Source organism: Pteropus alecto, unplaced genomic scaffold, assembly GCF_000325575.1.
Source record: "Pteropus alecto unplaced genomic scaffold, ASM32557v1 scaffold103, whole genome shotgun sequence".
NCBI classification, from domain to species: domain Eukaryota; kingdom Metazoa; phylum Chordata; class Mammalia; order Chiroptera; family Pteropodidae; genus Pteropus; species Pteropus alecto.
In genome coordinates this window covers 1,764,206-1,790,422 of record NW_006436288.1, presented here as the reverse complement: position 1 = coordinate 1,790,422, position 26,217 = coordinate 1,764,206, and the positions used below count along the sequence as shown (strand labels likewise).

Below are 26,217 nucleotides of genomic sequence, written 5' to 3'. Positions count from 1 at the left end.
ATAAATACTTGAAATCTATGTAATATATAACTTTAATACATTTTTTTCTGATTATGAAAGTAACATATGCTCATTGTGAAATATTTGGAAAAAATGGAAAAGTTGGCGGAAAGAGGAAAGAATCACTCAAATTCCAATGAAGTAATTGCTGTTAACATTTTGGTATATTTCCTTCCAGCATTTTTCTATGCATTTTTATATAGATGGACTCATATCATTCTTTATGCTTTTTATTTAATGTCATAGCATAAGGGTTTTTCTGTTATTAAAAATTATTAAAAGTTATTTAGCATTCTGTCATATAGTTATAGCATAATTTACTTAACCATCTTCTTACTGTCAGCCATTTAATTACTTTCATTTTTTCACTATTATAAATGATTGTGCAGTGAACATTTTTGTATATAAAGCTTTTCTGTCTGAGTTTTACATTATTTCTTTAGGATAGATTCCCAGAAATTGAATTACAGGGTCAAAGGTTTTAACATTTTTAAGGTTCTTGATCCATAATGCCAAATGACTTTTCCAAAATGTTTTTTAAATCAATTTATACTCCCTATAGCAATATATGTGAGAGCACCTTTTCCTACCATATCGTTGGCCATTCCTCTCTAAAAACGAAATAAAAATCCTTTATGATTTGGTAGGTAAAAATTATACTGTACTGCAGTGTTAACTTTTCTTTCTTTCTTTCTTTTCTTTTCTTTTTTCTTTCTTTTCTTTCAACACCTACAGCACCTAGTATTCATAGGTGGTCTCCCATCCAAGTACTAACCAGGCCCGAACCTGCTTAGCTTCTGAGATCAGACAAGATTGGGCACGTTCGGGGTGGCATGGCCGTAGTAATTTTTATTTCTACCATTACCAGTGATATTGAACAATTTTCCATGTTTGTTTATCATCTGTAGTTTCTCTTTTGTGAATTTTATGCTCGTAACTGCAGTATATTTAAAATTTTTTATTATATTTATGAATATAAATTTGTGTCATCAGTATATAAATTAGGTGAATACAAACCCCTTCCTTTAAAATGTCACATTAAGTTGCTTTTTTGTTTGTTCTCGGTTGATTTTTTTCTACTAGTCATTAGATTCTCAAAATCATAATTTTAAATAGCAAGCTGTCATTATGTCCCTCTGAGTAGATGGCTTTCAAATATCTGTGTTTTATGTGTGGCTTTTCAGGAACATGTCTTTTAAATAAAGTGAGATGTGCTCATGCATATCATTTCACAGATTTTCAGGTAGCTCATGTGTAGAGTCTGAAACCTTAAGTTTTTGCGGGTTGGTGTTAGTTAATAATGATTAAGCAAAGACTTAATGAATGTTTTCATCTAATATTTTGGTATATTTCTTCCTTTATTTCTACAGATTATTTGATTTGGAATTTCATGTTGCTCTTTTCACTGACATCCCAATTTAAGGATTTTTCTATGTTCCTAAAAACTTTTTTGGAAATTTAATTTTTAATGGTTTCTCCTACCCACCCCCATCTCCCATCATCCATCTTCTGCATCATTCTTCACCAGCATAGGAAAAACAGGGTTGCACATTTCTTTGGAAGTTGGCTATATAATTAGAAATCAAAATGTATGAATCCTTGAATATTTTATTGATAACGGTGGTAAAATAGAGTGTATTCACTATTTTAAAATATGGCCGCTCAAATGTAATTCAAAAGCTGTTTGAAATAGTTTAATCAAATTTATTTTGTACAAAAGCACTTAGATATGGGCCAAATACTAGTCATTGATCAATACTGATTACATCATTGGAATATTGAACAAAGCCCAGAACCAACTGAATGATTCTCAAGGGACAGATGTGTTTTTGGTCAGGTCACAGCTCAACACATTCTAGGTTCTCACCCCTGATGGCTGTTGCTCTGAGCTTTGAATCCACTAGTTCCATGAAAGAAAATGTACTTTCAGAACGTCAGGTGAATCTGTTTGGAGCAAGTTTTAGGATTCATTCTCTAAAACCTCAGCAATATTATGTCTGCCTGGGGGGCTTACTAGATAACCTTCACTCCTCTAGCGTCTTCAGGAGACCTATATGTTTATGTAGGCCACATTTGGCCCTTGGGACTCTTGTTGGAAGCTCTGGCACCCTAACATTTTCTCATGTATTATAGGACTTTTGAAAGTGTTTTGTATTTACAAAAAGAAGTGTCTTTATCCAAGGTGATGGTCTCTGCCTTGCCTCTACCACTTCTGCAGAACAAAAAGGAATGACCAAATTGTGGGAGAGTACAGAGAATGGGGGGAGGTGGGGCTTCATTCTGGCCTGTGTGCTGTTTTGGCTCACAGTGCCTGGGAGTCTTTGGCCCTCACCAGGCACCTGGGTCACTTAAGGAATTGTATTCATTTCATTCCCAAAATAGGAAGGATAAATCTAGCCCATGTGATATTTCATTATGAGAATTTAAAAGTTTTTTAGAATAATATTCTTCATAAAGGGACTAAGACTATAGAACCATGAGGATATCTTATTGAATTTGGCAGATAAGCATAAAATACAAATTAGAACTGGGTCACTGGGAGATGGAACTTCTGATTCTTTTCTCCCTCTGTGTTATTATAGCCCTAAATGAAAACCTTTTATGAGAGTTAAAGACCTCGCCTTGGTTTTTGGTACAATTGTGTTTAGCCTATAGAAGTTCAATTCTGTTTATTTAATGATCATTTATATGTAAGTCACCAGAATGATTTCTTTGGGTTTGAATCTTGGCTCTGTCATTTTTGAACCGTAAGATCTTGGGCAAATATGGTCGTGATGAGGAACCGATGATGTGTCTGTGTTGAGTGCTGAGCGTGGTGCCCGGTGCAACGTAAGTGCTAAGTGAATATTAGTTATTATTATTATTAGATTATACACTTCTAAAGGACAAGAGTTGTCTTTTTTATTTTTGATGGTATTCACATAATCGTTGGATTTGATTAGTTTCTTCAGTAGCTTCTTTTGGGTCTGAGCACATCTCTCCTTGCAGCTTTGATGGTTATGGTGATGATGATGGTGGTGGCTCTGGCAGCATGTGTAACATACATGTACTTTACTATTATAAATAGATGATTCAGTTTCACAGGGGCTAGTCTGATACCTTTTACCAGGACCACTGTAAATTTTACTTTAAAAAGCTTTGCAAACTGCATTTTTTTCTTTAGAAAGGTGGTGTTGCTGCATCTGTACAATACATGAGAACATTTAAATTTATAATTGCTAAGAAGACTGTCAGATTCCATGAGTTTAAGGATAAAATTCCAAATTGGTGGTGAAGTAGTGTGACCCTCATTGCATTTGAATTACACCTATCAAAAGGCACTAAATAATGTCGTGGAATAACCATTACAGTTTAAATGTAATTCAGTGGACCCTGTAATTTTCTCAGGGCTTTGAAGCTTAGTGAAGTTCTAAGCTGGTCAGGACCTTGAAGGGTAGAAGGGGAGAGCATTGATGCAGGGAGATACAAGGAAGATGCTCTTCCATCTTGAATAGGATTCACAGTCCCATTAAAACAAAAATGCCAGAGTCTTGGCAGAAAATGCTGATTTGCATATTATTCACATGCATTTGCATAGTGAGTTCAAGAGGCTCTGTCTTCAAGTATGTAAAATAAATAGCGTAATCTGCTGCAATTGTGTTCCAATCCAGTATCCAGGGCATTGCACAAATGAAATACATAACACGTTTAAAATTACATTCCAGAAGATGAAAGCTGGGAATCAGCTAAAGGTGGTTGCACATCAGTAACACTGACAGGGAGGAGGGATTATCTGGCTTGGCTGCAGTGCAAGCCTGGAAAAGCCACTGCCCTCGAGTATCCTCACCTACAGAGGAAGCCTGTTGGATGGGTCCTGGACCCATGGAGTTTGCAGCTTCAGAAACCATAGTGCCCAGGGTACTGCTCTCTCTCACACTGGAAAGTCTAAGTGGTGCCCAACCAGCATTGCCTTCTCTTAATAACTGAGCTGGGAGTCAAACTGTGTACAGGGTATTGATGAGCAGGACTGTGGACCAGACACCCACATTCCACTGGCTTTTTCTAGCTCTTCCAGTTTAGTCTTAGATACCTAGACACTTAAGCTGGTTCAGGTGACAGCAATGAGATAAGGAGTGATGTGGGGGAAACATAACCCTGTAATATTTACAAGCCTTCCTACAGCACCTCCTCTCCTCAGTACACATATACTCCAAGTAAAAATAGTGTTTGCTGTGTAAATGTTACTTATGACAAGTCCCCTAGCTTATTTTTCCAACCAGATTACTGCCCCTCAGCCTCTTACATGGAGTGGCAGTGGTGGCACCAACCAGGTAGTCAGCAGTGGTCAGATTTCAGGACCTTAGGCCCTGTAGTTTACAAATCCCAATATAGCTTTTAGAAACTATAATGTGTAAGAGATTTAGAGTTGACAAGTAACTGATGTATTTTGCTTTCTAGAAGTTATAGGTAGGTGGGCAAACTTAACAGGATGTTAAAACCAAAAGAGTCTGAAAGAAAAGATAGATGTAGCAAGGGGAAATTACTGAAGGAGGCACTGGTGATAAAGAGTGGCAAAATATTTAGGAAAGAAAGACATACATTCTTCATCAGTGTTGAAACAATGTCCTTAATGTTTAAAGTCCATAGTCCATGAAGATTTAACTTTAAAATGTCATGGGATCTTAGCAGTAGACACTGTGGACAATGGGTATGAAGATGGGAGTGAGATTGGAGTAGGCCTGATCTGGCAGTAATGATAGCATCTAAAAGACATGGGATGCAGGATGCACCAAATCATAGGATCCAAATAGGCACAAGAAACTCAGATCTGGACCCATTCCTTACTGGGAATCTGGAGAGCCTTGTGTTCTCTTAGAAGGAAGAAACTGGCAAGAGTCATGCAGAGGGCCAGGACTCTGGTTGGTGGACTGGAGGTCAAGGCAAGCTTCCAACTGTAGTAGGGGATTTAAAAGCAATCAGGGAGGCAAGGTAGGCCAACCTAGGTAATATATATGTTAGCCACAAAACAGGCTTCAGAAGTGAATGCCTAAGAGCTGTTGGCGCAGAGAAGCATTATTGGCCCTTTCTCCTTTTTGAGGTTCCGAAGAAATACAACACATGAGATCTACAAACCCCAGTCTTCATTACTCACTTTGCATAATTATTACTTGTCCTATTACTTGAGTGGGTAAATGTAAGTAAGACTGAAAAAATCCCCAAAGTGTTCTGAAAGCAGGTCACGTTGACTAAGAATTGAATTATTCTTTTAGGAGTTTTGATTTCTTTTTATTTAATTTTTTCTGCTTCCATTCATGCTGTTTTTTCGTAAGTTGTTCTATTGACTTCTGTGCCTTTTCCTCTTGTTTGTATATATTAGATTTTTTTTTTTTTTTTTTTAGTTTTAGGGATAGAGAGATCAAGCATTCTTTTTTTAATTTTCTTTTTTAAAATGTATTTATTTAAATTAGTTTCAAGTATATAGTATATTGGTTAGACATCTATATAGTTCATAAAAACGATCCCCCCAATTGCTCCCTCCCTCCCCTGGCTCTCCACCTAGCCATCATATTAATGCTAACTGCATTCCTTCTTTCCCATGAAGATTTCTCTGTACTTAATTATAAAAGCATTTAAAAACATTGGTGGTGGTTTATTTTATAAAACAATTGAGCTGCATGTACACTTATATATACATGTCTGTGTAAATGTTACCTGTTAAAAAAATTTTTTTAAAGTGGCTTATCTTATTCAAATTTTTATAATCTGTTTTGTTCTTTATCTGTGCTTTTGTTTCTTCTATATTATTGAAATTTTTTCAAAAACATTTTAGCTTATTTTTGTAATTATTTTCCAGCTTGAAATTTAATTTGCTTTCCTATGCTGTCAATTGACAGGCTGTATAAAGTTGTAATTAATAGCATAAATGCTAGAGATAACTGCTTAGATTTGTATCCCAACTCCTTTATTTATTTATTTATTTATTTATTTATTTATTTATTTACAATAATTTTTTAATTTTTCAATTATAGTTGACATACAATATATATTAGTTTCAGGTGTACAACATATTGATTAGACATTGATATAACTTATAAAGTGATCCCCTTGGTAAATCCAGTACCTATTTGACACCATATACAGTTTTATAATATTATTTACTATATTCTCTATACTTTAAAAACATTCTTGTAGTTACTATTTTGTAACTATCAATTTGTATTTCTTAGTTTCTTCCCCTTTCCACCCATCCCCAAACTTCCTCCCATCTGACAACAATCAAATATTCTCTATATCTATGAGTTTGTTTCTGTTTTATTTGTTCATTTATTTTGTTTTTTTTTTAGATTCCATGTGTAAGCGAAATCATATGGTGATTGTCTTTCTCTGTCTGACTTATTTCTCTTTGTATAATACCATCAAGGCCCATCCATTTTGTTGAGGACAGCAAGATTTCATTCTTTTTTATGGTTGAGTAATATTCCATTGTATCTATGTACCAATTCTTTATTCATTCATCTATTGATGGACATTTAGGTTGCTCCCATATATTGGCTATTGTAAATAATGCTGCCATGAACATATGGGTGCACATATCTTTCAAAATAGTGTTTTGGGGTTTCTTTGTGTAAATATCCAGAAGTGGAATTTCTTGGTCTCTTTGTCTCTTGTTATAGCCTTTGTTTTAAAGTCTATTTTGTCTGATTTAAATATTGCTACCTCAGCCTTTTTTTCCATTTCTGTCTCATGAAATATCTTTTTCCAACCCTTTACTTTCAGTCTGTGCATGCCTTTCAATCTGAAGTGAGTCTCATGTAGGCAGCATATGTAAGGATCTTATTTTCTTATCCGTTCAGCCACCCTACGTCTTTTGATTGGAGCATTCAATCCATTTATATTTAAAGTAATTGTTGATAGATATGTAGTTATAGCCATTTTATTATTAATATTTTTTATCTTTTTTTTTCCATCTCAGAGAAGTCCTTTTAACATTTCCTGTGATTCTGGTGTGGTGGTGATGAACTTCTTTTGCTTTTTCTTGCATAAGATGCTCTTTATCTGTCTTTTGATTTTAAATGATAGCTTTGCTGGGTAGAGTAGCCTTGGTTGTAGGTCCTTGCTTTTCATCAGTTTGAATATTTCATGTCAATCCCTTATGGCCTGCAAAGTTTTTGTTGAGAAATCAGCTGACGATCTTATGGGAGCTCCCTTGTAGATAACTAACTGCTTTTTCTTGTTGCTTTTAATATTTTCTCTTTATCCTTAACCTTTGACATTTTAATTTCATGTGTCTTGATGTGGGCCTCTTAGTGTTCATCTTGTTTGGGATTTTCTGTGCTTCCTGGACTTGTATGTCTGTTTCTCTCGCCAGATTAGGGAAGTTTTCCATCCTTATTTCTTCAAATAGGTTTTCAATTCCTTTTTCTCTCTCTTTTCCTTGAGGTTTTCAATTCCTTTCTTTCTCTTTTCTCCTTCTGGTGCCCCTATGATGCAAATGTTGGTGCACTTGATGTGATCTCAGAGGCCCTTTAAACTATCTTCATTTTTTTGCATTCTTTTTTCTTTTTGCTGATCTGATTGGCTGTTCTCTACTACCTTATCCTTCAAATTGCTGATTCAGTACTCTGCTTCATGTAATCTGTTGATTCCCTCTAATATATTCTTCATTTCAGTTATTGTATTCTTCATTTCTGACTGGTTCTTTTTTTTTTCTTTTCTGGCACTGGTCCACTTTTATGTTTCCTCTTTGTTGAAGTTCTCACTGAGATCATTGAGCATCTTTATAACCAGCAGTTTGGACTCTACATCAGGAAGGTTGCTTGTCTCCATTTTGTTTAGTTTTTTTCTGAAGGTTTGTTCTGTTCTTTCATTTGGGATGTGTTTCTTTGTCTCCTCATTTTGGTTGCCTCTCTGTGTTTTTTTCTGTGTATTAGGTAGAGCTGCTATTCTCCAGGTCTTGGAAGAGTAGCCTTATGTAGTAGGTGTCCTGAGGGGCCAGTAGTGTAATCTCCCTGCTCACCCAAGTTGGGTGCTCCAGGTGTGTCTCTTGTGTGGGGCTGGGACCCCTTGTTCCTCTGGGGAGATTTCCACAGCCGAGATATCCCTTCTGATTCTCAGCTTCCACATGCAGGTATAGAGCCAACCTGTTTTGTGCCTCTGCTCCTTCTGCCAGTCTTGACATGGCTTCTTCTGTATGTCCTTAGTTATAGGACTTTTGTTCAGCTAGACTTCAGGTGATTCTCATTGATGGTTATTGTGTGGTTGGAATTTTGATATGATTATGAGAAGAGGCGAGCACAGGGCTTTTGATCTTTAGTATTGGTATTTGTACTTTCAATTTAGAGAGAGATTTCATCTTCATTTTGTTGATATTTAAATCAGTTTTTTGGACCTGACTGTTCTTTTTCTGTGGCTTAGTATTTATCTTTTATTGTCTACAGGATTTTCTACAACTTTATGACACCTGGAAATTGATGTAAAATACACAGAATGTATTCTCTAAATTGTCTCCTATCACTGACTTCTTTTGCACATATTGGTGTAGGGGACAATTTTATGACAATTTTAGTCTCCCACCTTCTCTATATCATACTTTGTTTTATTACTCATCAATTTTAGAGTATCTCCTCTCCAGTAAATTTTAATGACCTGATGATCTCCTACATGAATAGCTATAACTTCTTTGGGGGGTAGGGCTTCTTATTTTCTATTATCCTTCAGTCAATCTCATAAACTCTAACCAAAATAACTCACTGCATGTGCTAATTTAAATGCACCACTCTCTTCTTAACTCTCTGTGAGCAGCCAAGCTCATGTAAGGAATCTTGAAGCAAAAATGGAAAAAATTATTTCCAGTAAAGGTAACAGACAAAAATCCCTCAAATATATATATGTATTCATGACTAAAAAAATTCATCAAATTAGAAATAGAAGAGAACTTCCTCAGCCTCTTAAAAAGCATCTATGAAAACCCTACAGGTAATAGCCTGCTTAATGCTGAAAGCTGAATGCTCTACCACTAAGATTAGGAATAAGACAAAGATGGGCCCTGTACCACTCCTATGAAGAATTGTATTGGAGGACCTAGCCAGTGTAATAAATTTAGAAAAAGCAAAAGGAAAGTATAAAACTGTCTTTATTAGTGATCCCTTACATAAAAAATAGCAAAGAATATGTCCCCCCAAAATAAAATACTAAAATGAATAAATAAATTTGGTAAGATGACAGGATACAAGGTCAGTATATAAGAATTAATTGTATTTATATATAATATCAATGAACAATTATAAACTGAAATGAAAAATACATTTATGACATCAAAAATAATATTCATAGGGATAAATTTTATAAAATTTCTGACTGTATTATTAAGATGTCAGTTGCTTTCAAATATTTGTTTAGATTCAACACAAGCTCAATAAAAATTCCAGCAGGTTTTTTTTGTAGATATTGACAATTGATTCTAATATTTATATGGAGAAGCAAAAAAGCCAAAATAATTTTGGAATGAAAGAATAAAGTTGGAGGACATACACTGTCTGATTGTAAGACTTACTGTAAGACTTACTGTAAAGTAATCAAGATAGTGTGGTAATGGCATAGGAATAGACATAGAGACAAATCAGGCTGAAGAGAGAGTTCAGAAGTAGAGCTCTACACACTTGATTTTTGACCAAAAAGAGAACCTCTACTCACACCTTATGCCATGTAAAAAAATTAAACTGTATCATGGAACTATCACAAAAAAAAAATTATGAAACTAAAAAAAAACTTTTAAAAGAAAACAGGAGGAAAAAATCTTTGTATCTTGGTTTAGGTAAAGATTTTCTAGACATACAAGGAGCATGAACCATAAAAGAAAAAAACTGATAAACTGGACTTTATTAAAAATTAAAACTTATGTTCTTTGAAAGTCATCATTATGAAATGATCCAATAGTTGGAGAAAATATGTGCAAAATATGTATCTTAATAAAGAACTTGTGTCTAGAATATATAAAGAACCCTTACTACTCAATAGTAAGACAAATAACCCAATTTAAAAATGGGCAAAAGACACTTTACCAAAATAGAGATACAAATGGTAAATAGGCACGTGAAAAGCTCTTCAATATCATTAGTGTCAAAGGTTTAGAAATAGCCAAAGCAAAACCAGTGAGTAATTGTTAAAAATTTATTGTGCATACATCAAAAGAAGAGTTTTCAAACTGGGAGCACTCAAACCAATATATGGAATGAGGCTCAGGGGCATACCATTACAAAGCAACTTATATGGTGAGAAAGCAGTGTCTCACATGATTGGTAATTAAGTTAAATTAATGACTAAACTAGTTTTGTCAGCTCAGGGAACTTTTAAGGCTGGGCTCCATTTGCTTTTGATTTTAACAGTTGGCAGGAAATTAAAATTGAAACCACAATGAGATACTACTAAACACCTAGTAGAATGTATGAAAGAAAGCAAGGAAGAAAGGAAACAAAAAGGAAGGAAAAAAAGAAGGAAAAGAAAGAAAAAGAATAGAAAGGAAAAGTAGAGAAAAGAAAAAATCTCACAAGGCCACGTGTTGGTAAGAATGTGGAGGGACTGCTGGTGGGAATGCAAAATGGTATACCCATTTTGGAAAAGTTTGACAATGTCTTAAGTTAAGTCTCACTGTCAGATAACTGCTTAAGAGAATTGAAAATATAAACCACTAAGAATTGTATGTGAATGGTACAGCAACTTTATTCATAATCACCAAAAGTGGAAACACCCCCAGCTGTCCATCAACAGTGAATGTATAAACTCATTGTGGTGCATCCATACAGAGGAATATTACTCGTCAGTAAAAAGGATAAAATACCAATACATACAAGAATATTGAGAAATCTCAAAAGCCATTATATCAAGTGAAGATGTCAGACACGAAAGGCTGCATACAGTCTGATCCTGTTTCTAGGACATTCTGGATAAAGCAAAATTATAGGGTCCAAATCAGATCAGTGGTTACCAGGGATGGGAGAATGGGGAAAGGACTGATTTCAAAGGAGTACAGGGAACTTTTTGGGTGATGGAAATATTCTATATCTTGATTGTGGTGATGGTTACATACTATATATGTTTCTAAAAACTTACAGAACTATATAGTTAAAACGGTGAATTTTAATGTATGTAAATTATACCTCAGCAAACTAGACCTAAGAAAAAAGAATTTTATTATTGGTTAAAATTTACATACTGATATATGCATGAATGAATAATTTATTTGTCAGTTTCATTTAGTAATAACAAACCTCCACATTTGCATAGTACCTTTCAATTTATAAGCTACATTCATACCTATTTTCTCATGTAAATCTCATAACCTTATGAAATAGGCATTCTTGTTCACATTTTAGAGATGGGCCATTCTTTGAGGTTCAGAGAGGCTAAGTGATGTGCTTAAGGTCACATAGTAAATCTTTTTCAAATCCAGGGCTTTTTTTTCACTATTTCTCAATACCTCTTTAAAAAAGTAGATCACATTGGCCAATTTTGAAAACAAGAAATTAGTTTTTCCTTGTGGCTGACTTGGGTGCTCTTTCTTCCCCTTGATTAGCTGGGAATTCCTGCTTTGATGCCTTGCATTTGTTCTCTGGTCCAGACCAATTCCAGGGAGCTTCCTGGTGCTTCATTCAGTACCCTCCCTTCTCACATGCCCGCTGCTAGAGCTCTTCCATTTCCTCTAAAGTATAGACCGCCTGGGAAAAAGCTCTTGATAAGCCCAGACTCACCTAAGGCACCCACTGTGTCCCCTTCTTCTATAGCTTATGTGGTATGTAACTAATTGATCTCTACATTATTTTTTTAAATCTATCTCTTGGAGAGGTTTGTATAAGAAGGAGTCCATTGACTCTGGATGAGGTGACAGATGGAAATTTGGAGAATTGGTGTAGAAATGAACAAGTGCGTGGCTGGTAGAAGAATAAATGAATTTCAAGGCACGAATAACTAATTAGATGCAGGGGTGAAGACTTAGCATCTCCTCTCATTAAACTCTGTGAAGCTCAGACCGGATCAGTTATGTTTCCATCAGCCATATCACTATGTCTTTGTGTAGATTATTAAGGCAAGAGAAGAGTAAGAAAGATGTCAGATTTTAAAGAAGGAAAAATGTAGTTTGGAAAGCAGGAGAAGATGATGATTCTGCTGGGGGATATTTTGATGCAGAATGAGAGAAGACAGAGGAAAGATAGTTGTATGAAAACATTAAGACTTGCCGTCAGGTGATGCAGAAAGAATTTGATGCTAAAATAGAGAAAGTAGCAGGTTTGACTTAGACCTGAATATAAATTAAACAAAAGAAAATGACAAGGGCACATGAAGAGCTGTGAAAATGTTCAGATATGTTAACCTAGAAGTGACTCCAGGCAATTAAACAGATGGATAAAAGTGTAAAACTAGGCCTTTCTTCATAGGTTAGGGATGAGTAAGATTTGAATCGCTGGCTCAGTTGGAGGAAGGTAAAGTGTAGGAATCGTGGCTAAATTCTGGGTAGAAATGAAGCCCTCTGGAGAGACAGGTTGAGGAAAGTAAAAGAGTGGTTCGGAGAAAGTGAGAGAATAGACAGAGGTCCCCAGAGCCCTTCAGGTGCAGGAAGACCAAGGAAATGCAGAGAGGTTAAGAGATGGAGAAGTGGGGAAGAAATGGATGATAAATATTGTCAAGCACAGTCAGGGAAATCAGAACAGCAGAAAAAAGCAACTGGAGCCATTCATGAACATATTGTTAGTGACTTGTGTCAAGGTAGTTTTATTAAAATGGAATGGATGAAAGTATGAAGACACTCAAAAAGAATTCTAGAAGAGGATTTTAAAAAAAGGAGAAGACAGATTTAAGAAGCCAGGTGAGGAATGGAATGAAGAAGATGGAGTAGGAGAGGCAAAAATGAATGAAAATGAGATATTTTCTCTCTATTTAACACACACACACACACACACACACACACACACACACACACATGCATGTACGTGCACGCGCATGCACATGCACTCACACAAAACCAAAGTGAGGCAAGAGAGAATTTGAAAACTGAAAAAAAGGCTGCTTAAGAATGAAGGGTTTCAATGAGGCTTTCAGACAACCTTTAAATGAGCAAGTGAAAGCAATAAACAGGACGAGCTGAGAGAGAAGACTTAGGATAGAGATGAGAGGAGAAAAGAGACATCTCTTCCAGGGAGCAGTCCAGGGTCGTCGTATTTAGGCTCATGTTATTACCACAGGGAAATGTTCATGTTGAGAAGAGAACCGTTTCCTTGAATATTATTTCAATCAAAAACACTTCAGTGAATGATATTTCATAAGCACTTCGGTTTCTTAATCATTATGAAATTAGGGTCTTAACTTTTCATGGTGGTGGCTATGATTGGGAGGCAAAGAAGGAATTTCCCTGCTGCAATAAGCCAGCCTCGTTGATTTCCTGTACAGCTCTTGAAGGCAGCTGCAGTTTCATTCACCTTGGAAGTTGAAAATAAACTGGATTTAGTGATCAGAGATCCAGTTCTTCCCCTCCTGTTCTTCCATCATTTCTTATCGCCTCTCTACCAAAGTCCAAGTGCCTTAGCTGAGCACCCAGATTCCTCTGCACACCTTTTCAGCTTTATCTCACCACTGCTCTTTCCATGAACTCTTTCTTCTGGGCAGGCTGTACTGCTTACCATTTTTGATAAGCTTTGTGCCTCACTGCTTTTCTGCCTCAGTGCCATCTCACTTCTGTGCCTCTGCTCAAGCCAGTTTCCTCACCTTAGATACTCTCAGAGCTTTTTAGCCCAAATACAGTTGTCCTCTCAGTTCCAAGCAGTCTCTCTTTGCTCGTCTTCATACTTCTTTAGTACCTTCATGCCATCTGGTGGTCCAGTGTTGGGGGTGTTTGTGTCTTACCTCCATGCTGGAGTGGACAGTCTTCGTGGATAGGTGGCAAGTCTTGGCTCCCTAGAACACATCACTGTAATTCCCACGATGGTCCCCGAATGAGGATTTGTTGATTCACTGGACTTTTGAGAGGGAAGGGTTTGGAGCTGGCGTGTGAGGTTTTAATTAAACTTTTTGCTTGCAAAATCTATTTTTTCCAGTTTTATTGAGATATAATTGACATCCAGCACTGTATAAGTTTAAGGTGTACAGCATGAGTTGGCTTACTTATATTGCAAAATGATTACTACATAAGTTTAGTTAACCTCATCATCTCGTATATCAAAATCTAATTTAAAATGGGAAAGTTGCAGATACCCTAAGTGTCTCCGTGTATTTGGCTGTGTGATCTCTGCCAATGGATTCTGGCATGGCCTTCAGGTGAGTCGGGTTAGGGAGGAGCTTCACCAGGCCTCAGCAGGGCAGGAGGCACGGGATGTACCTGCTGTCCCTACCCTGCCATTTCTGTGGTAATAGTAAACATGGCAATCCAGGCCTGATGTATGTGCTGTTCTAACAGTGTAAAAATGCTGGATTCAGAGATAACAGCTATTTGCTTTTAAAAGCAATACAAAATGTGAAGGATGACCAAATCGCAACTATGTTATTATTGTTACATCAAGGGAGTCACAAACATTTTTTTCATTCTTTTTTCATTATTTAATGTCTTTTTCCCATATTCAGAAAAATAATACAAAGTTAACTGTCATATATTTTCCTGAAATAACTCCTTTATGTTTTCTCATATTGCTGTATTTCTTAGTTTACATTTTGGCTTATAATTTGACAGTGAAAATCAGTTCTAAAACTCAATTTTTTCATGAACCCACAGATTCCAACCAAACCAAAGAGAAGAAAGAAAGGAAATAAGGGCATCATTACCAGTTTGTTTCATTAGTAATATAAAATCCCATTTAACGAACACATTTTCCTTCATGAAAATGCTCTGCCTTTCTCTGGACTGTGCTTTGTAGTCATTCTGATAATTGCTTGGTGTATTTTTCTGATTTCCAATGCTTTTACATTCCTCACTCTCAAAATGCTGGCTCCCCAAGGCTGTTCTCCTGAAATATTCTACAGATGTTTATCCATTCTTTAGAGAGGGCCAGGCACCTGGAGAGCATTTCTGCTCATTATGCTGCTAACCAGGACCCGAGGATAAGTAGGAAGCGTTATCATGAGAAGCCATACCTTGTTCAGAGGCACATAGCACTGGAATTCAGGTCTTGCTTTTGCCATTTGGAACCAGAGAGGTTCCTAGTCATTATTGTGGAATGCAGGAGGAATCTGTATCATTTATGGTCAGAGTAGGAAACAGCATCCTCAAATGGTTTAATTTCGAAACAGAGTTTTGAAAAAAGACTGTTTACCAAGGTGTGGGCAGCACACGGAAACCACAAGAAGTAGTACAGTGTCCTGGAGCTAGAAGCAGCTTGGTGGGGTTACCACCATCTGCAGTAACAAAGGAGGAAAGTGGGAGTGATTTCTGGGATCCGGAGGGGGAGCTGTGTAGAGAGAGCAATGTGGAGAGGGACATTTCATGGAAGCCGTGACCTTCAGTCAAGTGATACATCCAACCCATGGGGAACCCACAGGGAAGAAGCATGGAGAGTAAATACCCCAGTCTCGACCTTCTTATTCCCTCCGAGTTCTTGCTTGTGCTCTTTATCGATCAAACCCACTGGACGCCAGAGGACTAGAAAGTCCATTGATGTATTCCAAACAGGTCTGCCTCCCAGGGTTCAAAGAAGAGTAGAGGGTTCATCTTGAGGGGAGAATGGAAGAGTCACAGAATTTTAAACTTAGAAGAGACTTGGAGAACAACCAGTTCATCTCTTATTTCAAAGATAAAGAAATTGAGCCGCAGAGAGGTTGTGTAATTCTAAGTTCCATGGCTTGTCAGTGGCAGGATTGTAAGAGGGCCTGAGGTTTCCTGGTCCTCAGTTCTGTGTCCCTGCTACTACAGCATCCTTCTTTTACAGTAATTTGAGAGGAAGGGAGAGAGAGGAGGAAGGGCAAGTGAAATTCGAAGGTATGTTTTAACTAATTCTTTGAGTAGATGCTCAATTCCACATGTGATATTAGAGGAGTTTAAGTGAATTCAGAGTTTGAGTATGATTGGTTGTGTGATTAACAAATGTGTATATTGATGGCATTAATAAAGATGGCATTTTCTGTTAAGACTGCATCCAGAGTCAGCCTGATAACCAGCCAGCTCAAATGGTATGGCTTTTTTCCCCTATTGATTCTCTTCGAGGTCTTTTATGGCCTCAGAGTCTTGTTTTAGACCTAGGCTCTGCATGAAGGCTGAATCATGTTTGGATGCCATACTTCATCAGTAGAACCATCTTAGATCTCAAAGACCAAGGGAAGGAGAGCTAACTTGTACACGAAGCGTATCTCTCGTATAGGCATTGGTTTACACACATATGTACATGTACAAATAAACACTCAGATACACAGGCAATTATCAGCTAACAACAGTGACCTAGGAATGATCCCTGCATAATATCAAGAAGTTGGAAATGGTTTTGGTGTTTATAATATTTCCGTTCATGTTATAAGCCTTGAGGGTGAAGGACCGAGAACAGTGCCTTCATTTATGTGTCAGCAGAGATGCAGAGAGGCAATCATTATTGGTATTCTTAGGTCCTTATTCGTTGGTTCATTCATTAATGTCATCAACACATGTCTATTGAGCACCTACCATATGTCATTCTGCTAAGTACTGAAGACAGATAAAGGAAGCAGATGTAATCCTTGCCCTCCCTTCATCAGGGTTTGCAAGAAAAGCTATCTTACCAGCCATGATAGTGAGGATGGGTTCTTCTTTCTTACATTCAGAGAGAATCACTGTTACTGAGTAAAGGTATAGATTTCAAAGATACTAAATGGCTATTTTGTTGTAGTTGTATTACTTTGCACAAAATTAGGTGGCTGTTTGGTGGCTGGTAGGCAGAGAGTGGAGAGTAGGGGCTGGCTCCAGGATTTAAAATCTATTTTAACAATTGTTTATATTGGATGTCAAGTATTTACTTATAGGCTAACTTTTTAAAACGACCTATTTCTCAGGTCAGTAGAAATTGTACTAAAGCTGGAGAGGGCGGTGGGCGGGGGCGGGGCGGCAGAAGGAGTCTGACTCTCTTCTAAGTAATTCAAGGCAAGAGAAGCTCCTTATCTGCCTCTGAACAGAGTATATTCACATTCAATGAATAAATATCAAGTACCTGCTATTCGCTAGATGCTTTCAAGTAAATTGTTTAATATTCACAACAGCTCTGTGAGGTGAGGATGATAATCCGCATTTTATAGTGAAGAAAATGAGGTCCAGATCATTTAAGTTACTGCTTCCCCTCCCTTTAAGGGAAGTAAGTGTGAAAGCCAAGTTTCAATTCTAGATCTTTTGACTTCAAGGTCCTTGACTTCTTTACCATATTATAATATACTTCTAACTAATATTTTATTATTTTTGCCATTTCAGGCTGTTATTTTTATTAGTATTTACTGCTCATTGGTTAGCACGTAGTTTGTTACTCTCTTGATCTCCCAGACGGGGTTAGGTGGCCTCCTATGGTGACGGGGCATGCTCTATTATAACTCAGTGCATTGTTCTTTATTCTCGTTTGTCCGTTTCTGGCCGCTAGGTTAAAGGCTTCTTGTAGGTTGGATCCCATTCAGTGTTGGAGCCCATCTCTTAGCAACTCCCTGGCACATGGAAAACATTCACTAAACATTTATCAAGTGAATCAGTCTTCACAGTAATCCTGTGACAGCAGTTATTACCTCCCGTTTTACAAATGAGGGAGCCGAGGGTCAGAGAGGTAAAGAAACTGATTCAAGATTGCATAACAAGTTAAGAGTAAATGTAAAACTTGTGTTCTCAACTCCAGAGCTTTACTCTGTTATTATTGCTGGGTTTGCAGAAGGGGTTTTGTTGAGGGTTGCAGTGGCTTGGCATATACTTCAGCAGTAGAGCAGATTATCTGGGAGACTTGGAAATGGCATTTGTTAACACCCCAGTTTTAAATCTACTTTAGCAAAAGATTTTTATCTGCGGCTCAGAACACCAGTGTTTTCTGGGTAGACGCCTATAGGTCTGGTGGCCCGTGCCCCATCCCTGGCTCTCTGTTGCCCTCCCGCTGTGCTGTCTTCCTTTGACCTCCTTCCCAGTTGTGATTTCCTTGCTGCCCCATTCATGTGCTTCTCTTTACATTGTCCACTACCCATTTTCACTGCTCATCCCCCATATTAATAGCCAGTGACAAGCCAATAATTTTTATTAACACTCGAAAATGCTATTTTGCTGTTAAACCCATACACGCAATTGCCCTAATCTGCTGCCAAATGCTAATAATCAGAATCCATTTTTAAAAGGTTTGGAATTCAGCAGGGCTGCCCACACCGTCCTTTGAGGCATATAAATTAATTATAATTAAGAACCGTGTGCAGATGTTAGAATAGAAACTTTGAACAATTTTGGTGTCTGCTCTTGCAGAATATTACAGGAAAAAAAATCCGTAAGTGGTTGTCGCTGGCAAGAGTACAGATAATCACCTATGTTTGTATTATGAATTTCTATTAAAATGTACATGTATGAAGTGATTTATAATCCTTTATTAGTTACCTGTACAGCTCTTATGTCAAGAACTTAGGTGACTGTAGAAGTGATACTTCTGCTTCGTGCATACAGTGGGAAAGAACAGCTCAGACAGAAAAACCTGGATTTAGGTACTTAGAAGTGTTGCAGAGCAAGGAAGGAGCTCAGGTGGTAGGTCTGCTTGGACCAAATAAGAACAAGAAGGCTCTTATGCAGCAGAATAATTTTTCTGCCTATTATTAGCCTTTGCAATGATGAGGCCATCATAGGGGTCTAAGGGACTGGTGGTCTTTGGTAGGGCATCCCTCCCTGCAGTATGTAGGAAGACTTGATGGTTCATCTGCTGGGATAATTTTTACCTGTATCATTTCTCTCTCTTATCTATTCTGCTCTTCTTTGATCAAACACTTCCCGATAAGTAACTTAACTAAGGCTCTGTTTTCTTTGATTTTCTCTTTACATTATTCACTGTGGATATGATATGTTGAAATGAATTTTGGGTTAGCTCCACACAGGGATGCATTTAGATAAGTAAATGCCCCAACAGTACCAAGGAGCACTATGTATTGCCATGTCAATCACTACTTAAAAAATGGATTCGGCATGTTTATAGAATGTCCGGGTAGACTTTTCTTTCTTTACTGGTTTCATAGGCACACAGTCTCAGCACCTGCCTCCACTCCCCAGACCACCGGGATTTCTTACTTTGTTCCTTTCTGAAGAAAGAGTAGGAGCAAGGGAGCTCAGAGCTCTGAAAAAGTGATGGATGATAGTAATAGTGTGAGGAGGAATATAATCAGAGAGGTTTTAGGTTGTAAGTCAACTGAAATCAAAGATTGTTGCCTTTTATATGTTATTTTGACAGGTTCAGATGATGTTTAGGTGATGTTTAGCAGATTTTCAGTGGATTTAGAGGATTGAAATTGGGTTTCCAAAAAACGTGCATATGTAGATGGCATTGTATTTCATTTATTAGAAATAGATATTGGTCTCATACATCAGAATGGGGTTAGATGGTAGATGTTTGACATCTGTAGTACTCCCACCCTTGCTTTAGATGGTTGGTTAATACATTTATTGTCTAAGCTAAGCATTCTGATTCAAAAACACCTCTTTGGATCAACATTTGCACTGGTCTTGTAAATCTTAATTTAGAAAGTATAAATTAAAACCTAAAATTGACTTGTAACTTAACATTTTAAAAATATGTTAATGAAATAATTGTATCTTGGGTCTGTTCTGTGGAGTTGGGTTCATCATACTTCTTAGTTCATGGTGTATTTTTATTACTGATTTATATAGAGACATCTTGTTTATTTAGTTCTTTGTATACCTTTATTCTTCCTTATGCATGTTAGAATAATTTAATAAAATTTCTTTAAAAATCTTACTGCTATCTTGATAGCAATTGCCTTGAAGTTACAGGTGAATTCAGGAGAAAATAGAACTCTATAATATTATGTTATTATATATCTGCGAATGTGGTATATAATTACATTGTTCAGGTCTTCATTCATATCCTTTAATAGAGTTTCAAATTTCTCTGTTAGAGGTCTTATGCAGTCTTTAAGTTAGTTGCTAAATAATTTATAGTTGCTTTTGCTGTTATAACTATTATATTTTCAATTGGTTAAAAGAGAGCTATTGATGTTTTTCTAAGAGTATCATTCATCTAGGAACCTTGCTCCACTCAAATTAATACTAATAGTTTTTAAATTCTGTTGGATTTTCTATCTAGCTAACCATATTATGTTTACATAATGCTAGTTGTTTTCTCTTTCCTTCCCAGTCTTAAAACTTTTGTTTCCTTAACTTACTTGATTGACCAGAATCTCCAATGGCAGTGACAGCACTAATTTTGCCTTTTTCTCAATATCAAAAAGGATGTGATCAAGAGTTTTTGGTATTTACTCTTAACCAGGAAAAGGTTGATGATCTCTTTCCTTTCCTATTATCAACAAGTTTTTAAAAAACATTTTAACATTTATGTCGTAAATAGTTATTTCCATTAAATGAATGTGCTTCTTTCATTTTTTGAGATATTTGTATAAATATCTCCTCTAGTCCACTAATGTGGTGAATTATTTTGATGTATAGTATGAAGTTAAGCCATCCTTGCATTTCTGGTAGAAACCACACTTGGTCATGTTATTTTTAAAAGATACTATTTGTTTTGATTAGCTAATATTTTGTTTAGCTTTTTTCCCTTTATGTTCATAAGTGAAAGGGAGCAATGATAATTTCTTCTTATACTACAATCACTTGGATTTAGAATTAAGCTTTCCTTCTTTTTCTGTTTTGTTCAGTTTATACAAGCAAGGCTCAGTTCTTAAAAGTCAGGTAGACTTCATCTATAAAACCACGTATACCTGTTTTACTTCCTTTTATTTTGGCAGATATTGGGTGGTCGAGTGGGAAGTAGGGGTGGGGGTGGTTTTTAGTGGATTAGGATTGGGGGCCTTTGCTAACCATTTTATATTCTTGAGCAGTTATTATTATATTCACGTTTTCTTTTGAACTGCTTTTTGCTATTTTAATTATATATTTCTACATTAAATTTACAAGCAGCCGTTTTTTATAATATTGTTTTATTATTTTAAGTTTCTATTGTATATGTTGCTATTTTACCTTTTTCCATTATGAATTTCATTTGCATTTTTTTCTATTCCTCGATTGGTTGTGTCAGAACTTTGTCTGTTGTAGTCTTAAAGGATCAAATTTTTTTCCCCTTTTCTTTGCCTTTGGTGTCCTTTAGTCTTTACTATTTAATTCCTTCTTCGGGTTGACTCTGTTAATTGTTCAGTAAGTGAAAATTTAGCTACAATTATCTTTCATTTTAACATTTCCTTAAAAGTGAATTTAAAGGCATAGGTTTCTCTTTAAACTATTTTAGTTTTGCTCTAGGAATTTCGATATTTAATATTTATATTGTCATTCTGTTCAAAGGAATCTTTATAATTTCCTCTTATGATTTCCTCCTTAAGTTTTATGTTATTTAATCGCAAGTTCTTAAAAAGTTTTGGACATGTGATATTTTAAGCTACCTTTCAAAACTTCATTTGTAACTTAACCACATTATAGAAAAATAGCAATTGTTTCATATTGATTCTTTGGAATTTATTGAGGCATTTTTGTAGACTTAGTGTTTTCCACATACTTAAAAGAATATGTAGTCTCTGTTGTATATTTATAGATAGCTGAACTAGTTCAAGCTTATTACTCATGCATTTTTTTTCATTGTTTATGTCTTTGTTTATATTTCGTCTGTTGGATTCATTTCTTAATCTCCAGGGTAATTTTAGCTATTGCTTTACACATGTTAAGCTTATATTTTTAGATTCATATATGTTCTTGGTATTGTGTGTGACATTTCTCATTGTTATTTGATATTTTTACCTTTGAATTTTGTCTTAATATTAAAAATTTGATAGATTTTCCCACATTGACCTCCAGAAAAGGTTTTACTCATTTATACTTCGCTTAACTTATACTGTATGAGATTCCTTGCTTCCCCACGTTCTCTAAAGTAACAGGTTTTAAGGCCTAAGTGTCCTAGCTTTCTGTCTTTATTGTAGCTTGGGAAACTGACTCGATGCATAGTTTTGACACTTTTAATCTTTATTTTACTCACTGCCTATCATATTCTAACCACAGTCTCCTTAATTGGGTTACACCAAATAGAGTCCTGACTGCAATAAAGGATGATACTTGGAAAATTTGACTTAATCATCTATTAAATCACATTTTATCCTTCCTGTGGAGGTTGCCTCAGGACTCAGTTTTTTTCTGAGGACAGAATTGTCCCAGATTCTTACTCAGATGTGTCTTCCCTTGTAGTCTACTGTGGGCAGCAAAGTACAGATGGTTCCAACTGTTACCGTGCACCAATTGTAGGCGTGAACATAGGCTGTCATGGTCTTCTGCTTGTTATAGATCTGGGGACCACTCATCTCAAGCTTCAAGGAGGTGGAGCACCAGGGATGAACAGTTGACTCTCTAATCCTGCTGTTTTGTTGTTGGTTTTGCTCATGTACTGTAGTGCCTGAATTTAGGGCATGATTTGGGGGTCCTGAGCTCCACTGATTCTCCTTACTGGCCCTGGCCTAAATGACTCTTGTGTTCTGCTACACAACTTACCAGCTGTCAGTAGAGTTTGCTGCTACTCTGAAGCCATTATGACATCTTCTCCAGGGAGTTATAACCATCAGGGAACTAATATCACTTGCCTTCTGTAAGGTTCCTCTTAACATTCCTCTCAGCCTATGTCTGCCATTCTGTCACCCCCACCTCCCACATGCTGACTTTGTGCTTCCATAAATAGCTAGAATCCTTGAACAACTTCTATAAAGGCTTAAATGTATCATCCTTTGCATCTATAGAGTATTTTATATTCTTCAAAGCACTTCCATATTATTATTTGATCCTCACCAAAAGTCTTTTAGGTATGTAGGTTAGGTACATTATCCTGATTTTACCGATGAGGATATAGAAACAGTGATGAGGTGACTTGCCCATCCTCAGGCACTTAGTTAATGTGGAACTGCTATTAGAATGCAGTTTGTTTTTGGTTGGTGATATTATTCATTCATTTGTTCATTTTTTCATTCATTCATATACTCATATATACTGAGAGGCAGCAGAATGGAAAGAGCAAGGGTTTTGGGGACAGATAAACTTTGGTTTGAAAGTTAATGACATCCATTATTAGCTGTGCGATCTTGGCCATGTACTTAACCTCTCAGACTGGTTGTCTTATTTGTAATATAGGGAAAAACTATGACTTATAATGTTTATATGTGATTTAACACTGTGAAAATTACCTGGCAATAATAGTGTCTGGCATGTGGTAAGTTATAGGTAAAATGTTACTATAAATATATAATATATAAAATAGGTTACCATTATAAGTAAAAATAGTTAAATATCGACAATTTTATAATGGTAGAAACTCAGTGGCTACCATTTATTGAGACCTTCCCTAATGTATATGAGGCCCCGCTAGACACCCTAAATGCAAATAGAAACAGGTCAAAGTCATCTTTGTGAGTCTGTATTTTCTACTAGACTGGTTGTGAAGAGTAGAGCCTATGTCTGTTGCATCCCAACACCAATAACAGTGTCTGCTAGGCAATAGGTAGGTGCTCAGTAAATGCTTACTGAACTAAAAGGTCCCTGTTCACTGGGAGATTACCAATTAGTTAAGATAGGCAGATACATAATCATGTAATTAAAATGAACTATTACGGGTATTTGGATAAACACTTACAGGCTATAGTGAGAGCCAAAAGGAAATAGTGCTCAGTTCTACCAGGGGAGGGTGAAGAGCCTTGGAGCAGAGTGGGCAAAGCTTCATAGAGCAGGTGCATTAAGACAAACTGTGGTCTGTCTGTGAAAGGTAGCAAAACCAATTTGCTTATCTTCGACTACATGTTTTCTTTCAGCTAACTCCTAGCTAATGTGTGAAATCGAGTTTGTATTCAAAGCCACTTCTTTGTCTTACAGTCCCTCAGTTACTGGTATCTCCCATAATGTATTGCTTTGTAAAGTGCTTTGCTCTATCCTGAGTATAAAAGAGATGCTTAGGAAAACCAGATTCTATTCTTTGAATGTCACAACTAGCCATTGCATAACAAAGTGTAATAAATTGTGTGAGGAAAAAATAGAAGAACACGAGATATTTTAAAGAGAGCAAATAAAACATCAAAGTGGGAGAGTGTAGAGTGCATTAAAGTTAACAAACTGTCATGGCAGAGTGGACCACTTTTCATTGTGAAGGAATCTGATTTAGTGACTTATAACTGTGGGATTAGAATCCCGTCGGAATGAAGTTTGCTGCTAGTTTTGCCAAATTCTAAATCTTTTGGTTCTCCTTGAAAGAACCAGTCCTTGAAAATGAACAGATTATTATTATTTTGCTAACAGCTCTTTGAGATGCTAAACCCATCTGTCTGCTCTGAATATTTAGTGCTGTCCAACTCTATATAGCGCTGCTCTGTTTTTAGCTCTGGGAGGAGGAATTCAGGCCCCAGCTCTCCTGCTAGATTGAGTATAGTTAGTTCATCAGCATGGGCATCCAGGGCCAATGTAGTCATTCTCTGTTTCCACAGAGACATGTAAAACAAAACTGTCAGCAGTACACTTTGCTTAGCTGTGAACCACTGAGCCACTCGTCTTTTCTGCAGGAGACAGACAAGGTGATCAATACAAGTCTCCTCCTTGGCAATGTGGAAGGATGACTACAACAGCTAGAGTTCCAAAATGTTTTCTGCCAAGAACTGGATTGGATTTTGTGCTCCTTCAGCCACAAAATGTCCCTAGCATCTTACTCCCGAATCATTAAATACTCTTTGCAGTCAGTCTGCCCGGCATGAATACTTCCCTGTCTTTCTTTATTCAACACCATCATTATTATTTTCTTTTCTTAGCTAAGAAATCTCAAAGTTTTAGGTCACTAATATCTTAAATTTTTTTTTTTCAAACAAGCAGGGGATATCAGGCAGCATTTTCACCCTTAATTGCGCTCTCTCTTTGGAGAAGAATGAGAATCTCTGGTTCTGGTTTGAGGTGCAGCGTATAGAATATTTCCTTGGAGTGTAAAAATGCTCTGCTTATGTATTGGCATGCTGGTATTTATTGACCTCGGGAACATTATGTAACTGTTTGAGCTTCAATTTCTCCATTTGAAAAAACGAGGAAAAAATGACATTTATAGAGTTTCAACGAAGACTAAAGAGATTGCATATGAGAAAATGCTGAACACAGTACACGGCACATAATAGAAGTACAATAAATTATTATTTAAAACAAATCAAAACACCCTAAGCAGGGCCAGTTCTGTTTAAATAAGAGGAGCTCTTTGAGAATGGCGAGACATGAAGGAGAAATTCCCAAGCCCTAAAGAGAGCTGTGTCCTCGGTCTGGTGCACAGTGTAAGATTTAGGGGCATATGTCGAATAAGAAGGCTGGAGGTAAAAGGTGTTGTAGGTAAAAGGTGGCACATTGTATGCAAACATGGAATCAGTCATTTCAGGGAAGTCACTACGATAGGATGCCATGGAAAATATTTCAAAACTGTCTCTAACATTACTGCAGATATCAATAGTATTTGTCCAAATCACTAAACTTTCATTCATAAACAAATCAGAATAAAACTATTCCTTGTAATAATGCATGATGTGAAAGGCAGTGTGATGTACATATGTTGGAATGCAAAATGGCCTAAAAGTCAGAAGAACTGGATTCATATTTGTTTCACATAATTGGGTCATGGTTTTGGACTTTGTAGCTTCTTTGAGCCTTAGCTTCCACATCTATAAAATGGGGATAATAATATCTTTATTATCCCCCACATTAGGTTATTGTAAGGATCGATTGAGATTGTTTTTTTCTAAAATACCCACGTGTTGGTCGCTTCTGTTGATTTAGTGTTAGGAGGCAGATGCTGGAAGGGTTGCTGAAGAATTTTCAGGCTCTTGTCCTCTTTGAGGTGAACACAAAGTAAAGGCAGCAAGAATGGGGGCCTGATGTATAGCTCTCTATATCCAGCTATTCCAGACCGTGTTTTGTTGCTAGCCTCTGCTGAGCCCATTTTGCTGCTCACCTTGCCTGGCCGCTGCCATCCCCATGGCCCAGGAACAGTTAAAGGTTTGACTGTAAGACTCCCTCTTGGAGACTCCCGCGTTTGTGCACTTGGCATGATGGCTTGGACTTGTATCCTC

General features: G+C 36.7%; 1 protein-coding gene and 1 pseudogene across 1 annotated transcript in view; one reads left to right on the top strand and one right to left on the bottom strand.

Annotated features, from left to right (window-relative positions):
• GRIN2B (glutamate ionotropic receptor NMDA type subunit 2B) overlaps positions 1-26,217 on the top strand; it is a 387,278-nt gene that overhangs the window by 84,715 nt on the left and 276,346 nt on the right. The gene's annotated exons all lie outside the window — the stretch shown is intronic.
• LOC112480365 lies at positions 727-845 on the bottom strand (annotated as a pseudogene).